Below are 11,888 nucleotides of genomic sequence, written 5' to 3'. Positions count from 1 at the left end.
GCCGGAATCTGTTTATTATTATTATTATTATTTATTTATTATTACAGTAACACCCAGGGGTTTCGATCCCCCCCAAACATAAAAAGACACGGTCCCTGCCCCAAGGAGCTTACAGTGTAAGACAAGTGACAGAATGGGGGAGAAGTTTACAATTGAATATATCAATCTATTTATATACACAGACACACATTATTATATATACATTCTATGCACTGAAAAGGTAACGGATACCAGCCACTTGCAATAGACTCAAGAGACTGTCCTCCCTGGGATCCTGGAAGAAGTGGGTCTTGAGGAGATAGATGAAGGTGGAGGAGTGAGGACAGTGACTTTATGGGACTCCAGGGAAACGTATACAGCATGTGTATGCAGAGCAGGCTCTGTGCAGCCAGGAACACTCCTAACTGTAAAGAAAGTCCTGAAGTGCAAGTGAGAAGGGAAGCAAAGCAGGGGTAGGAGTGGGTACAACTGCTGGGAAGATTTCAGTGACTGTACAGCCCCCTCCTGCCTGTAAGGAGGCCAAGGGTGAGAGGATTGGCAGATGCAGCAGCTGGCCACGTGCAGCAGCTGGCCACGTGCTTTCTGAGGGCCCAGCTCACTTCTGTAAATGGAACACTTGTGGCCAAACAGTGATAATGTTCAGGATAAGTAACCACATTATTAACGGGGGAAGCTTTTGGCAGTAAATTAAAAATCTTGGCTCCTGGCCTTGGCATTGCTCATGCCTCTTAGGAGACATTAATATCCCAGCTCCCCAGCACTCCCATTCTCACTTCATTAAAGAGCCAATAATGATACATATTGATGGTTTTATTCTGCGTGGAGGCTGCTTAATGGCTAATATTTCACAAGGTGTTAATGGGGGCCTTCCTTTATGAAGTGAGCGGAAGGGGTCTGCCTTTAATCTCTTTCACAAGCTGTGTAATTTTACCCATTTTCGCTACTGTGACAGATATTACGCAGACCTTTAAAGAGCCACAGAAGCCTCTTGAGAAACTTTGGAAAACACTGTTTAGAGGTAATCCTGCCCAGGCATCATAGTCTCGATGTTCCCTTTGTTCTGGAGCCCTAGAAACATTTGATTAGCTGGAACTCTGTTTTTTAAGGCCCTGTCTACAATGCAGGTACAACTGTCTTTATGTAACCAGTAGAGTGCTTCTTCATTACTGAGTTAACTCAGGTGTTACCCATCACCTCCCTCTTCTGTCCACACATAAAACCCTCTCCCCTGAGGGTAGTGGTGCTTTCAACCCAGGCTAATTGGCCTGGCTGGGGATGTGAGTTAGAGCCCAGGTTCTGCTTTTACTCCAGCTGGCAATCTGCCTCTGTGCAGTGAGAATGCACACTAGATCAGTTCTCCAGTGCCTCCCACAATTCCCTCCATATGCTCACAGGGGCAGTGGAGTTCTCCCACCATTCACTGGGAAAGAGTTCTCCACCGACTCGGTTTATTGCAGCACAAAGGACCATGGGAGGTGCTCCCAGAAGTCCTAGTGGTGCACACGGAGGAGCACAGTTGGAGTAATGGGTAGGGCTTTGCAGTGTGGTTGCTCGCACCCAGGTGTCAATCATCCAGACTAGTGCCTTTTAACAGACCATCCCTGGCCCAGAGAGCTTCCAGTCTAAATAGACGAGGCGGAAGGGAAAAAATGGCATGCAGGGTGAAGTGAGTTGCCCAAACTCACAGAGTAGGTCTGTGGCAGAGCCTGGAGTACAAGTCAGGGAGTGCCCAGTTCCACTGGCCCCTGCTGGGACGGTCTTGTCTGAGCTGGTCAGAGTCACTCCAGCCGTGTTTTTCACAACCCTCCCATTTGCGCCGACACCTACCAGGCTGGCCAAGGCTCTAATCTGCCTCCATTGAAATCAATGGGAGTTTTGCCATTGACTTCACTGGGAGCAGGTTCCAGTGTTTGTGTCAGTGTACTCCAGTCACCACCCTCCCCTAACCCCTTGGTGGTGGTAGCCTTTGGGTGTGGCCACTACTCTGTTCATTTCTCAGGTGCATTCCCCAGTGGGTGGGTTGGCTCGCAGCATCTACCCGAGTCAGGGACTCTGCGGGGCTGGCAGAAGCCAGGTGTGGGGATACCATCCAAAGCAGGGCTGAGGTTAAACAGGCCCTGCTTTTTCCGGATGGGGACGACTGCACTGCACTGCACTCAGAGGGGTGTGACTGCAGCATGCATAGATGTACCCGAGCTCCGTAGATCAGCGCCAGTTCAAGTAACAGGGAAGCCGCTGCAACATGGATGGTACAAGCCCACCGGAGACCCTGGGGACGAACTCGAGCGGCCAGCCTGTGCTGGGGCGTCGCTGCTAGTGTTACTCAAGCTAGCGTTGCTCTAGCCAGCTCAGCTATGTTTGCACATGCTGCAGTCACCCCCTCACCCCCTGATTGCCATGTGGACATACCTAGGATGCCCACCCTGGCATGGTGGCAGCATCTCCTGGCTGAGCACAGACAGTTACTGATACTCCAGGCCCCTGAGCACTGGGGGCAGTGACCCAGTGCACCAGCAGCTCACTTTGGCGATAGTGGCCCTTTAAAAGCGAGGTCCGCAGGAACTGGTGATGTTCTCCGGTGGCCAGCCCCAGCGTATTGCACGGCTTCAATCCCTATATGAAATGAGCAGTATAATCACATAGGAATAAAAAGCCATAAAAGACAGTGGGACACAGGACACGTCTCCTCTGCTGGCAGCAGACAGGCCTCTGAGTGGCATGCCATCAGGTATGTCCTCCTATCCCCTCCTCCTTCCCTCTCTCTTCCTTGGGGAGGCTGCTGCTCTGATGCCTTCTCACAGCACATCTGGCTGCAGAACTGACCCTGGGGCAGGCTCAGATGGGAGCCATTCCCTGGAACATGATGCATGAAGGAGTCTTGATGGTCTTCATCGGGTCTGTGCAGGTGGAGGATGCTGGGGAAAGAGAAAAACATTTCAGGAAAGGAACAAAGAAAAAAAAGAGAGAGACAGAGACTCAAGCAGAAGGGACCTAGGGTGGACTGGTTCTGGAGGGGGTGGTCTCTGGAGCAGAGTGCTTGTCCATATACCCCTGAGCTCAGATCTCCGCTCCAGATCGTTAGGTAGTGATGAGTGTCATGCCCTTGTGGCATCAGCTTCTGGCTCCTGCCCAGGATTTTGGAACAACTAGAGAACTGTCCCCGGTGTATCCATCCCAGCTTTTACATTGACTCCACTGCACACTGGACAGGTCTTAGCCTGGGGCACAGGGGATGGTGAGGCTGGAAGGGTCTGAGGTTGTTGGACACTGATCTAAACGTGCCTGGCTCTCTTTGGTGTAGGACTGGGGCTGGAAATGCTGGCAGAGCTGCCTGCTCAGTCCAGTTTCTAGCACTGTTTGGTGGTGAGTCATTCGCAGACCCTGCCCCATTAAACCTACCTGGTAGGATTGCAGCCTCCATTCCAACCCTGACTGAATCTAAGTGCACAGAAACGTGGGGGGGAGTTAGCTGAAATGTCTGTCTGGTTCCCGGGGTTTGATTCAGGGCAAAGGTGAGAGTTTCAGGTCTCATTCCATCCTAGCCAGTTCACCCAGCCCTGCCTGATTTGCAGCGTGCCCAGAGAAACCTTGCACTCTCTCCTTCCCGTCCCTCTCCCCTCCTCCGTCCTGCTCTCCTCTGCCCCTCGCTCCTGCAGCTTTCCTTGCCCCAATCCTGCCATGTGCTGGACATCCTCTCATCCCGGGGACTGTCAGCAGCATAATACCCTAGATCTTCAGAGGATCAGCTCCTCTGCTTGGAATCCCAGGTGAAATCCTGGCCTCCCCAATGCAATGGGAGTTTTACCATAGATGGCACTCGGCCCACAAATTCACCCCTCGTGCGTGAGAGCTGTGATGCTCTGGGCCACTGTGTCTGATGCAGAGTGACAGAATAGAATAATAGAATATCAGGGTTGGAAGGGACCTCAGAAGGTCATCTAGTCCAACCCCCGGCTCAAAGCAGGACCAATCCCCAACTACATCATCCCAGCCAGGGCTTTTTCAAAACTGTCAGGGCCCGATTTCAGCTGAGCCTCTGCAGTTGTGCTCCTGATTGTGTGCTCAGTTACTACAGATTGCGTGTTTTCCTGAGCTAGTGACTGTAGACACACGTATCTATCTGGGCGCACCCCAGGCCCCGCACCGGGGTGCACGCACAGTACCTGTGTATCCAAAGCGGACTCATACACGTGCATGCAGTTTTCACCAGCAATTGCGTGCATGCATTAACAAAAAATTAGGCTATTTTTTGCCCCAGTAAGGGGCAAATCCTGACCTGCATGTGGCTGCATGGGAGAGAATAGTGCATAGGGAGCCTCTTCCACCCCACCCCACATGCAGGGTAAGATCTCAGCCTAGCGCTCAGTAATGGGTTGCAATGGGGTGTGGGCCTCAGCTTCTACGCTGGCTTGTTCCATTGCCAGGGCGTGGCCAGATACCCAGTCAGCTTGGGTAGGTGTTGCAGCCATGGCTAAACGGGTGTATCCTTCCCCTTTGCAAAGTCTGCTCCACTCTGCATTGCTTCCTCCTGCTCTGCACAGGCTAATCTGTGTTGGCGTGAGGGCTCAGGTACCAGTGAATGGCCAGCACACGCCCTACCCACCCCCGAGGGGCAGGACTTTGCCTTACTCTAGAGAAGAGCACTCGCATATAATCAGGCTCATGTCATGAGGGCAGAAGGCAGCTGCTCACTCACAACTAAGCTAAAGTTGTCTCCCTCCTCAGTAGCTCAGGCTGTGACTCATGGAGCAGGGGCCACGTTCCCTGCCCTGGTGAAAGGGAAGAAGAAATATTTGTAGTATGACTGCTGTGTTAACTTATAAAGATTCTCTCTCTCTGCCTCTGTGCTCACACTTAGCCCTCCGTACAGTGTTACACACCTGCATCTGCTCTCCTATGCCTGAGCACAAGCATGCCACACACCTGCTGTATGCTCCCACGTAGCTGTGCAACCATTTCTTCACACCTACTGATTTGGCTTTTTCAGGCTCCTTCGGGCCCTGGGGGAAGAAGCTCAAGGGGACCAGAGCTCATGTTAGTGTGGCCCCATGATAAATGGCTCCCCAAAGGAAGGATCATGGAAAACACAGAAACAGATTTGCATCTTAAGACACTCAGCTTGATCCTGACGCTGCGCTGGTGGGTCCCCATGGTGCTTGATTGCATAGTCCTAATACTGGCTGTGGCTACTCCCTGATTTGAAGTTGAGAGGAACAGAAGGTTAATTTCAGCTCATCTTTGAATGCTGCAGCCCACACTACACTGCAAGGCCTGGGGTACTGTGCAAACGCCGATCAGCAGACATGCCAGCCCCGACACAATCTCTTGGCCCCACATGGCAACGGAAAGCTACAGAAGAGCGCATCGCGGTTCATCGTCCACCACCTAGCCGCTCTGACAGGGTGAGAATGAGGGACCAATTTCCAATCCTGCGAGCACAGCAAGTCTTTCCAGCAAGCTGTCAGCACCTGGTACACACTCCTGTCAGAGAACAAATCCCCTGGCAGCCCATTAGAAGCAGCTCCAGGCTGGCTGCAGGATATCTTGACAGGAGGCCAGACAACAGAGTGAACAAACACAGATATTCTGTTAAGAAGGTGTACGTGGGCGGAATGAAATCTGGGATCTATTACTCTGTTAGAGGCCATTTGATGAATACTTACAGAGCAGCCTATCGAGAGGAGCAGAGCATGGAAAAACGCTTCCTCTCAAGCATTTCTCCTGCCTCCATGGCATGAAAATCACATGTATCGGCCTCTTTCTCTCTGCACCAAGCTTGGGCTTCTCATTAGTGTAAGTGCCAATAGTGGGTCACACAATTCTCTCCTGTTACTCCCGGCCTGTAGAGGGGTCTAGTCAGCCCTCAGTGGCATGCCCTGCCTGTACAATAACAAGAGCCATCCCAGAACCCACCTTCCTGGATTTGCAGAGAGATGGGGTCTTGGCAGAATTGCTCGGGTTGTGTGCTAGGACGATTTCTATGCTGGCCAAATGGACCTGTAACTCACCCCCTGCTGTGCCACCAATGGCAGATGTTGTGGTGCAGATGGGGATCAGACTGTGGGTGGGGTTGGTGCTGCGGCCGAGCCCTGTCCACAATACAGCTCCCACAGGGGGTGAATGAGGGATCTCAGCTTTGCCAGTGTGGAGAGGGCTTTGGAGGAGAGAGTGTGGGGGGGAAAGCCTTGGCCCGTAAGGGTAAGAGTAAGGGGCCCGGACGGCACTTTGTCACTAAGGCAGGACAGAGAGAATAAGTGGGGCTAAGAGGGACTTAATGGGGTAAGCACGTAGCTGGGAACCAGGAACTCCTCTGCAACTGACTCCTTCTGTAACCTTGGGCTAGTCACTTGACTGCTCTTTGCCTCGGGGATAACACTACCTACCTGACAGGCAGGGACAGCCATTAGTTGCACAGCACTAAAGAGGTGGGGCCAGGCTGCATTTCAAATCATCCCCTTGTTGCTTCCCACAGGAGCATTTGGATCAGCCAGTTACCCAGGCAAGGATGAGCTGGTTCCAGCGTGCTGGATTGGGCCCAGCTTGAATGACACAGGAGGCAGTGAAAATAAGCCTGGGTGACCATTTATTATGCAGCAGCATGATCCCAAACTCAAAAGATTGGGGTCCCCAACCCTGCCTGAGAGCCTGTTGCAGAGGCGCTGCTGCTGCCTGTGGGGAGCCAGGAATGACCTGGGCTGGTAACGCAGAAGAGGTGAAATGGCAGCTAAGGAAAAGCACTTGCTTCCCCTTTGAGGAAAAGAAGTGGCTGGTGAGTACCAGAGTGGTTCCAAAAACGTTCTTCCAGCTCTCATTCACAATTGCATTGTAAGTTATTTAGTGACAGCACATCCCAGTTTGGCTTTTCCCTGAGTGCAAGGTCGCAGGCTAAGGAACAGCCCTCTCAGACATGGAAAGAGAGCGAATCGGTTGGCACCCCCCCTGGTGTATGCAAGGAAAGATGAGCTTTGCTTGTCCTCAGAGGGATGGGCACAAAGAAAGCTTTAAAACTTAACAGGACACTAAACCATATTACAGTGTCATGGTCCTGGTCCTCCTCTTGTCAGATTTTCCTTGTGAAAGAAGCAGTAGAAAACCAGAAGAAAAAACTCCTCGGCACAGTAATACTTTAGGTTTAATTTTCAAGAACATATGAAACCACTCCTCACCAGGTGATGAGATTGGGCCATCAGAGATAATTCAACCAATCCAAAGATTTTTATTAGGCCATCAGAGGTAACTTAGTTGATCAGCGTATGTGGCTGCTAATTTGCTACCAAACTGTTTGACTTTAATTAAGGGCACATATAGGGATAAACTGCAAGATTCAGAGTGGGATTTCAAACCCCATAAAGTTTAGGGCGATTTGGATACCGGGTTTTGGTTCATACTAGTCTCTTGATAAAATGCTTTAAATCTACCTTGGGCTTTTCCCTACAGTTGAACTAGGTTTGTATTATTTGGTTATGATAGCTCAGCAGCAAAGAGCAGTCCTTTGATCACATCATAGATCTGCAACACAATCTCTTTTCCAACTGACTGTGGGATTTTCGCTACTGGTAGCTCTCGATACACACACGCATATGGAAGTGACGGCCATCAGTGTGATCACCTGCATTTATCATTCTGCTTTGGCCATCTCACCTGCACTTTGCTGGAGCTATTTCTAGGATTCCAAACCTCTGAGCTGCTTCAAACAGCTTTCACAAAAATGTTTTTCTTTCTTTCAAAACATGAGATTTTTGCCCTTTAAATTGTACTAAGCTAAGGAACAGGATGGGTGATTTTCAGACACTGTCACCAACCAAGGAAAGGTCAAATATTTTGTGGACCTCCAGGGTTAGAAACATGTGCTAAAATATATATCAGTGGAGAGCTGGGGAATTCTGAGGTTTGTTACTAGTCAATGAAAGAATGATCTGGCCCGAGATGAAACTTGGGGTAGCACCTCGGTGCAAGGAACGATAAGTGGTATTATGGAAAGTCAATACTATGTACTGGCTCTGCTGACCATTTTATAAGACTGAACCCTCATTTATCCAATTTTTGTGTGGGAAGGAGGCATATCAAAAGCAGGACCCAGTGGATAATTATCCAGAGTGATCTTACTGAAATTTGGATGAAAAGAGGAGTTTGATTTAAAGGGGCTGGATAAATGGGCTTGTATTGTCTATGTAATTATAGGCCAGTTAGAGAGCCAATGCGAAGTAGTGATGTAGCTGCATGGCTTTCTACACCCAAAGACTCCATGCCATACAGTCTGTCCTTTTAGTCACGCATACCTGGGAGTTGGTTTTTCCCCTAACTGCTAGTGCCACACACAAGCTCATGCTGGATCTAAGTCAGGCCTTTCCTTCCCGTGCACCAGCCCCAGAGCTGGCTGAACATTTTCTGTCAAAATGTTTTTTTCGGCGGAAACAGCTTTTTGACTAAACGTTGTGTTTTGTCTCCTGTTTGCATTACACGTTTGGGGCTTCAGAAAAAAACAGATCAGAAAAACAAAAACCAAGGATTTTTTCCCAGCTACTAGAAACTAAACTTGGTTTTGGTTTTGGGTTGCCAGAAATAGAATATTTTTCAGTGGTTGGAAGCTGAACATTTTTGGTTTTCAGGTTTATGGGTAAAGCACACACAATTTCAAAGAAAAAATGGGATGACAATGGGAAAACCATTTTTTGTTTTGTTTTTTTCCTCCCTTCCCCAAGAAGAAAAATCAGTTCCTGACCAGCTCTAGTAATCACCCATGATGCACTCAGTCACCCCACTGCAACCAAATTTCAGCCCTTGGTGACACCTACGTACCCCTATTACCATTGATGGGTTTGCACAGGGGTCACTGCCCAGAACTTTGTAACCAACTCTATGGATGATGCATGAGCAGCACTAAATTCTAACTCCCTCTTCCATTCTACCTGGGCTGGCTTTGTAGGGTAACGGGAGTAAATAAAGCAGCAACTCCTTATTTCTATTGCTAAAGGGCTCAACTATGATGAAATATGCATCTACTGAGCAAGGAATGGCTATAATTTCCTTGGGTTAGATTGCCCCTTTCTTGCCCTCACCCAATAGAATGAACAGAAGTTTGGCCTATGCCCCAAGGATCTCATGGGATCTACCAGATGCTTTTTCCCATGTGTCCCTCACCACTGTCCCCTTCAAAAGCTGTCTGTTGCCACCAAAATCTACAATTCATCAGTCTATTAAAGCTGAGAGAAAATCGGAATTGCTATCCCAGAGGCCAGTTCTGAGAGTTTGACATTAGTTTCCATCCTGAATACAGGGATGAAAAGTCAAAATATCAGGTTTTTTCCCCAATCAAAACCATTTTGACATTCCTGAATCAAAATGTTTCATTCCGGATCCATTCAACATTGACCTGTGTCTGAAATACGGGGTAGCCTCATGGGAGTTATATGTCAAATGCCTCTGTTAGCCTCTATGTGCTGGGCTCCCCAGTTGGACTACATTTCCCATGATGCACTGGTGTCACAGGACTCTCATTATGCCGTGCTTCAGCTAGAGGAGAAACCATGATGCATCATGGGCACCCAAAGTATAACTCTCCGAGGTGCTGTGGCAGCTCAGGGGGACCCATCATAGTGTCAAATTGACCTGAAATGAAACCTTCCGATTTGGTTTGAAAAAGGGAAATGTTTCAGCTTCACAAAACCACTCATTTCAATTTTCCTGATTGCAAATTAAAAAATGTTGGTGAAAATCAAAGTTTTCCCAGGAAAGACTTTGCAGAAAATGCATTTTCCATTGAAAAACATTTTCACCACAAATTCACGACTAGCTCATCTGTCTACGCTCTCTTGTACTGGCATCCATCCCTGTAGTGTTCGAATGTCTCCTAGAACAATCAGCATGGCATGTGTTTTATTATTATTACAGCAGAACTTTAACCAGCCCAGCCAGGGATCAGGACCCTATTGCACAAATAATGCAGAGCCAGTCCCTGCCCTTGAGTGTAGTAATCTAGGGCTTAGATAATATTCAGTGGGTAGATGCAGGTGGGCAAGAGGACAGGGTGACTGCAGGGACAGGTGCTCTGTGATTCCTGTTGCAATTGTAGTAGTGGTCCTGACAGCCATAGGTGGTCCCCAGCCTGAGCAACATAATCAGAGCACAGGCTGGTTTTCAGGAGGCATTTAAATGAGGCTGGGTGTGAATCTGGATGTGGAGCCCTCCCAAAGCATAAGGTGCAGCAAGGCCAGGATTTAGCTGATGATTCATGAGGCAGAAGAGAACTCAGCTGGCTGGCCCCTTCTCAGCTGCGCCACGTTGCAAGGCTACAGGGCTAGGCATATCTCGAATGCAGCGGGAAGCAAGCTTTCCAGCCTCTGCCCACTGGGCTCCAGCTAGTGCGCTAAAAATCACGGTGTGGACATTGCGGCTTGGGCTGCAACTCCAGCTCGGATGCCTTGGTGGGCTTGAGAACTCCAGCTGACTCGTCCACTATTTTTAGCACACTAGCTGGAACCCTGCTGGTGCAAATCTGTCTCCCTGAGCTGGGAGCTCTACCTTCTGTGGCTAGCACTGAGCTGCTCTGACCCTAATGCCTACGGGCTGCAGAGCTGCTGAGGAGGAAGGCGCCGGTTTTGACACAGCAGCCCTTTCTACCGTCAGCAGCTTGGGGACTTCGCTGTAATTACACAGACTGTCTCTAAGCCGCTGCTTGCTGTGGGAACTTGAAGACGCGGGCCACTGGTCTCATTTCAAGCCAACTGGCTGCGCCTTTGATGTCTGTGGAGATGATGACCCTGCTCAGGCTGAGGCTGCTCTTGAAAGAGAGAAGCTGCTATTTAGCAAAGAAAATGTTTTTCTGCTTCCTTATGAAGCCCGCTATGGAAACGGAGCAGGAAAAACAGATATTTAATGAAAGAGCGGGAGGGAAAAAGCCCAGCCTTGCTAGCTTCTCTTTCGAGAGGCGCCTCCATCACAGCCTTTCCATTTCAAAGAGGCATCAAAGAGTTAGCTGCTCAGGTGCAGGCTTCAGATCCGAAGGGGCCTGAAGCCCGGGGGTTTTACACGCACAGAATAGTGCTTGACACTGTTTTTCCAGAACCTGCAGGCACTTAGCAAATCGCACTGGGACTGAAAAGCAGTTGGCCACCCAGCTCCAGTGTCTGTGCGCTGGAGCCGTGGCATGTGGCCCTCCCATGTGCAGATGGGAGAGAGGTTATCACCTGCTTGGGCTGGCAGCTGTGACTGGTTGGCCTTGGGGCCCTGCTGAGCTGCAACCCAGGGGATGCTTTGGTCTCCCACTCTGGCAGCAAGGCTGGACCTGGAGCCAAGTCACTGGCTGATCTGGCAGTGGAAGCGGAAGCGGGGGACTTGCTCTCTGGGCACCTGTTCTAGCAGCAGGACAGGAAGGAGAGGGGACTGAGGCCTGGATTCCCACCCCACAATGCCCTGCGGTGGGGGTGGGGCTAATCTGGGGATAGAATATCTGTTCTCTGGTGTGAATCTGAAATCCCCAAGCTCTTCTCAGGGGTTATGAATAAGGACAGCCCAGATGTGGGAGACCTGCCTGGCCCGGGAATGCTAAGACCTGAGAGATGGAAACGATTTTCAATTGTCTGACTGACCCTCTTCTCCCAGCCCTCACCTGCTGCCTCTACCTTTCCTAAGTGCTGTCTGGCACACCTTGCCCTTTCTGGCATGGTCCCCAACATGGCACCGAGGGATGGGGGCTCTGCAGGAGCCCATTCTGCCCCCACTCTCCCTCTGCCGCTGCCCTTCCTCGGCCAGTCTCACTGGTGGGAAACTCAGCCTGGTAAGGATTTGGGGCAGCCAACCTCCTCTCTTCCCCACCTACCTCACTGCTGCCTTGGGAGGCGGGATCTGGAGCAGCACCTTTGGGCCCTTCCCTGCCCCAGTGAGACCTG

General features: G+C 50.2%; 1 long non-coding RNA gene across 1 annotated transcript in view; it reads right to left on the bottom strand.

Moving 5' to 3' along the window:
- Positions 1-4: 4 nt before the first annotated feature.
- LOC140914535 (uncharacterized) overlaps positions 5-11,888 on the bottom strand; it is a 77,907-nt gene continuing 66,023 nt past the window's right edge. Inside the window, exon 4 of the long non-coding RNA XR_012159891.1 lies at positions 5-2,915. This is a non-coding gene — a long non-coding RNA (uncharacterized lncRNA). The remainder of the gene's footprint in view (positions 2,916-11,888) is intronic.

The sequence above is a fragment of the Lepidochelys kempii genome, chromosome 7, assembly GCF_965140265.1.
Source record: "Lepidochelys kempii isolate rLepKem1 chromosome 7, rLepKem1.hap2, whole genome shotgun sequence".
Lineage (NCBI taxonomy): Eukaryota > Metazoa > Chordata > Testudines > Cheloniidae > Lepidochelys > Lepidochelys kempii.
The sequence above is the reverse complement of the archived record's forward strand: the minus strand, read 5'-3'. Positions and strand labels throughout refer to the sequence as shown.